This window comes from Rutidosis leptorrhynchoides, chromosome 5 (assembly GCF_046630445.1).
Source record: "Rutidosis leptorrhynchoides isolate AG116_Rl617_1_P2 chromosome 5, CSIRO_AGI_Rlap_v1, whole genome shotgun sequence".
Classification (NCBI taxonomy): domain Eukaryota; kingdom Viridiplantae; phylum Streptophyta; class Magnoliopsida; order Asterales; family Asteraceae; genus Rutidosis; species Rutidosis leptorrhynchoides.
The window spans coordinates 448,561,655-448,568,170 of NC_092337.1; positions in this window are offsets into that span (position 1 = coordinate 448,561,655).

Here is a 6,516-nt window from a genome sequence, read left to right on the forward strand (position 1 = left end):
TATTTATATATATATAAATATAAATCACACTTTTTTAAAAAAAATTAAATAAAATTTTAAGCACACAATTTTTTTTAATTTTTTTTCAAACACGTGAAGAAAAACACAAATCAAACATGATTTTTAATGAGTCGTTTTCTCGACTCGACCCCATAATTTTTGCCTAGCGGGGTCAAATTTTTCTATATTTATCGGCGACTTGTAAAATCAGTGGAGAAAGTTCCACGAATCAGAAGATTGAGCCATTCATTTACACCTCGGGTGGTATATAATATATCAGATAAATCCTTTTTCAGATTCCTGAAAAAGAAATACCCAACCCGAGAGTTAACACACGACTCTTCTCTAAGTGCGGCTTGCAATAAAAATTTTATTCTCCTAGGTGGATCCTGCCCAAATGGATCATCTTTCAAGGTATTCCAAGTGTTAACCTCTTGAGGATATACGAATTGAACATGAGAAGGTGACTCCTCAAGTGGTTTTAATATATTAAACTCCTCATCCTCAATGATCCCTGATAATTTCATCAACTCGACCTCCTCATTATCACAATTATACCCGAGTGAATTATTATAAAATGAAAAGTTCTCGGGTGTATGAATAACCGGTTCTACCACTTCGACCTGGGAATTAGAATCCTCATCATTATTCTTTCCATTTACTACATATTCATTTTGACTTATCATATTTATATATTTCATAGAGGTTTCATATTCTTTTAACTCAAGAGGTTCCTGTGAATTTATTTTTACAATTTCAATTTGCACCTTGTCCTTAACTTTTTGTTCATTTAGAACCTGTAAAATAGGGTTAGGATAACAATATGAAGACTCAAACGATGAATCATCTGATTGTCTTTTCGAAAGAATAGTAAACAGACGCTCCATTTCTCTTTCTAGATTTTGAATAGATGTTTGATTTTGTTGCCATTGTTGATTTAGTAATTCCCTAGTTTCGGTTTGACTTTCAATAAAACTCATCATAATATTTTGAAAATCATACGAGTAATTTTCTTCATTTTGAGTTTGTTGAAAATTTTGTGGCATTTGGTTAGAAAATTTGTATTGTTGATAATTTTGTGGGGAATCGTAATAAGGTTGGTTTGGATAATAAAAATCTGGATTCGAGTTATTCTCTTGATATTCATTCCATATATAGTTCATGGGTTCATAACTCTCCATTTGATCCATGGAAATATGATAATCACATTTCCAAGTCAGATGGTAACCTCCACAATTTTCACAAATATATGTAGTTTCAACCCTATTAAACATAGATGAATCACACCAATTATCATCAAAACTTGTTTGAGAGTATTGATTAAATTGTTGGGCATTAAAAAAATTTTCCATGGTCATATTCTCAAAATCATCCATATTACAGTATGACTGGAACCTAGTTGAAATTTAAAAAGAACAGAGAAAAATAAAACAGAACTTTCGTAGGAAAATAAATTCGGACGAAAGGATTAAATAACTAAAAGTAATTAAATTCCTGAATGAACAATTTCTCCCCGACAGCGGCGCCAAAAAGTTGACGTGATAAAACCGACCTTTAAATTTTACAACTAAACTAACTAATAAATATTATCACACTAAGGGCAACTGGTCCCGATCGTGCAGCAATAGATACTGGCAATTCAAGTTCGTTCCACAGGGAGAAGCGTATTCAAGAATTTAATGACAATTAATTATGCTTTTAAGTGGGTTTTAATTGATTTTGGGTTTTGGATATAATTAACTAAAATAATAATAAAAATTACAATAAATAAAAATATAAGAAAGTGTATTTACTTAGATTTCATCCCCTCGTTGATATGAATCATAGACAATTCATAATCAATATACTATGGATTGTTGTTAAGTCCGATTACAATATTATATAGTATATAACTTCCTGATAACCTCTCGATTTCATAAAGTCTTGATTTACTAAGATTCAACTTAACTTTCGCTAATCTCGTCTTAACAAAGCAAACTATACCCGATCATTCGAATTGTGATTCAACCTAGTTTTAACTTTCATTAAAACTTAAACTAAAATGGTTTCCCTTCTTATAATTTCATGACTATATAAATCTTAATACCACCAAATCACCAAATCCGTATTCTTATATTTTTGTCAGGAATATAATCCTACGTTTTGTCTAGATCACAAATAGTGTTGAAGCATATTTTATATATCACCAATTTAACTTTCGCTAAACGATTCAATAAACTATGTGACGAGGATTAAGTATTAAATTTACATAATAATGGATCTTTTGATCGAACACAATATCTAAAATTGATCTAAATAACATTTGTAATTATTCTAAAATGTTTACTTTATATATTTTTCTTTCGAATTTATATAAAATCTTAACTAATTAAAATTAAATCTAATTTTTATTGGATCCTATTTTAGATAGTTAATTATACCCCAATTATCTAAATTGAGACCTAGCCTAGTTTTGACTTTCGCCAAAACTTAAATCATAACGGTTTCCCTATTACAATTTCACGATTATATGAACTATAATATTACCCAAACCACCGAATCTTATTTCTAAATTGGTGTTAATAATTTATCTATAATTTCGTCTAAACCACTTTTAGTGTTAAAGCATAATCTATATCAATAAAAATAACTTTTGCTATTTTTATCTAATAAATTAAGTGATGGGGTTAAATATCTAATTGTATAACAATGGTTCTTTTAGCTAGGCACAATGTTAAAAATACTCAAGTTACATTTTAATGTTCTAAATGATAACAATCCATAATCGAGGGATTCTACATCTAAGCAAACACACGAGAGTAAACTAGCTAATCATAATAATGGTACGGGAGTAAATATGTAAACATAACATGATAATGATAGTAGAGAATAATACTAGTAATAGTAACAATGATAATAACAATATCGATAATGGTAATAATAAAAATAATAACAATAAGTTTAAGAGAACAAACTTACAAAAATCTTCACTCTCATTAACTTCAAATGGTAGAAAATCACAAATAACAACACCCGTACTCACGAACAATATCACCCTTACAATATTGAAACTATCCTAATTAAACTTGGAAATAATAGTAGGACGAAATGTAAACTGAAAATAAATAATACGGAATAAATTTGGAAGTAATTTTGGACAGTGTTTTTGCTACTGTCCTACGTCCTAACTACTAAACTACTTATCTAACTACTTGGAAAATGAAATTTGAGAATGTTGAATGTTGAATCCTCCTCTTCTCTCTTCAGTATACTCTATAATAAATAGAAGTAGTATCTCATCCATTTATCCATTTAAAAATACGGAGTATGCATATTGTATCTGTAAAGTGCTACAAAAGTAGTAGTAGTTTACATAAAGGAACCGTCCCACGTTGAAATATATTTCCTCCATTTGTGTGTAGTACTCTGTATATTAAATGCACTTGTAGTAATAGGTAGTAGGTGTGTTACCAACTAGTTGAACTGTTTCTCTGCTCCTTTTTGCTGTATACGACTGAAAACTGTAAAGGAGTAATATTATATACCAAAAAGAACCGTCCCATGTGAAACTTGGAATCTAGATCCAAAAAATTACGCGTTTCGCGTAGATTGGTACACGTTTCGCATAAGGTATCTTCATGAAAGTTGTAGATTTTTGAGTTACGGACGTCTGAACACCTGATTCGACTTTTTTCGAGTCAGTATGATTTAGTTATGATTTTTTTCGTGCAGGCGCGTAGATTTCGTGATTTCGATCATTTTAACTTGCAGTCTTGAGGCGCGATGTTGTACTCTTTTGTTGCTCATTAGAAATCTTCATTTTATCTTCATTTTGATCTTTATATCATTGAAAATCCATAATAACATTTCATTCGACGCTTTGGACATTTTAACCAATTACAAACCGAAAACTACTCGAATACACATAAAAATCATAACATTTGGGACTGATATTGCGACTAAGAATATGCATATATTAAGCAATATAAATACATGTCTCAGACTCGATCACAACTCAAAGTATATATATTATTTGAGAATCAACCTCAACCCTGTATAGCTAACTCGAGCATTACTGCATATAGAGTATCTATGGTTATTCCAAATAATATATATAGATGACGTCAATATGATATGTCAAAACATTGTATATGTGTCCCGATATTTAAAGTGTGTAATATAAATAACAGAAATTAAATGACGATAAATAAAATTGCGAGAATTTAAATTGCGATAAATAAATTGCGATAATTAAATTGCGAAAATTAAATTGCGATAAATAAATTGCGATAAATAAAATGTAATACGGAATTAACAGTTAGCTAGGAACAGTTAGCTAGAAATAGTTAGCGTGGATTCTTAACAAAATTTCTCATAATTAATTAATTTGTTTCTAACAAATTTTATTTTGTCCAATGTTTTCTTCATTATGCCACTTGTTGGATTCTGATAGATCAAAATCCAAATATGAAATTGAAAGAATATGATTATTCTGCGGTGAACGGATACGTATATCTGTGGATGTAAGTAGGATAATAAATGACTGTTGAATCAGATTGGAAGAATGTACAGTGTAACTTATTAATGTGAAATCTAAATATTCCTCGGGTATTACCTACCCGTTAAAATATTTTCACCATTAACAGTTTGTACGAAAGAATTTTTAATTACAACCTTTATTAAAACATATATACATATATATTTTTTCTTCAGATATAATCATGGATTTAATGAGTCAATATGATATTAGACTCATTTGATTTACCGTTAGAACAAGAATATATATAATCTCTAAAACATTAGAGATTATATAATCGCCATGAAGAACGAAGATAATTGATGTAGAACGATACGTAGAACAATGATTATACTCAAGGTACAGAATGAGATGTTGAGGCATGGATTGTTGAGGGTATTGGTGTTGTTATTGATGGTACTGTTGTTGTCGGTGCTGCTACTGGTGCTTGTAACCTTTGCACCATATTATCCAAAGCCACTACTCGAGTTCGGAGCTCGTTGACTTCTTCGATTACTCCGGGATGATTGTCGGTTCGGACGAGCAGATGAATAAGGTTTAGAATTTTGGATAGAATATAATCGTGACGAGTTACCCTAGAAATGAGAGAGAATGGTATTTTGGACAGCTTCGCCGGTAAGTGTTTCAGGTTCTTCGCCAAGAGGTGAATTCGGTTGGTGGAAGGGAATTGCCTTCTTCTCGTTTCTGTTGATTAAGTCGACTACGAACCCATCAGATGAATTGGTTGATTCATTCTGGTGACGCTGCTTTCGAAGCTTAGGTGAACATCCATGTCGGAATAGCTGTCGGGTTCCAAAGAACTTGAACTAGTGACGAGTTCCATTTCGTACTATTGAGTAAAGGGTTTTTCGATATGAAATGATTTCCAGCTATCGGGTGGTATTCTAATTACATAGAATATCTATATATATAGAACAAAAGATTTCCTAGATTATGGAGGAATTTACAGAATATGTCAGGCAAAGTTTACAGTAATAGATACGCTAAGATAAGAATTAGCAGATACTCTAAGATATGAATTTTGTCTATACACTATTCATGCAATCAATGCAGTAAGATGTGAGACGACCCGTCCTAATCCATCTGGACGAATACATTACATTTGGTTACATCGCGAGGTACTTGACCTCTATATGATACATTTTATAAACATTGCATTCGTTTTTAAAAGATAAACTTTCATTTACATCGAAAGTTGACGGCATGTAAACCATTTCATAATATATCCAACTATAATTGACTTAATAATAATCTTGATGAACTCAACGACTCGAATGCAACGTCTTTTGAAATATGTCATGAATGACTCCAAGTAATATCTCTAAAATGAGCAAATGTACAGCGGAAAATTTCCTTCATACCTGAGAAGAAACATGCTTTAAAGTGTCAACCAAAAGATTGGTGAGTTCATTAGTTTATCATAATCAATCATATCCATAATTTTAATAGACCACAAGATTTCATTTATTCAATAATCATACACTCGTAAGTGTTAAAAATTCATTCGTATGGATTGAACACCTGGTAACCGACATTAACAAAATGCATCTAGAATATCCCCATATATAATCATCGAAGTACTAAAGCAGTTCAAATTCTCTGACTGGGGCGTGTCACAGCCCATAGATCTATCTTTAGGATTCGCGTCAATTGGTGGCAATTATAATAAACACCAATTCTTAGGTTACCAAGTTCAACAAGGGCGATATCCGGTATAACAATTCAACCATAGAATGTAGTTTCGATTACTTGTGTCTATTTCATAAAGCATTTATAAAAGCGCATGTATTCTCAGTCCCAAAAATATATGTATTGCAAAAGCATTTAAAAAGGGAGCAAATGAAACTCACAATACTGTATTTTGTAGTAAAAATACATATGACGGCACTGAACAAGTGTAGGGTTCGCCTTGGATTCATGAACCTATATCATTCATATGTATATTAATACATATACTTGTAATCGAATAATTTCATATATTATATATATATATATATATA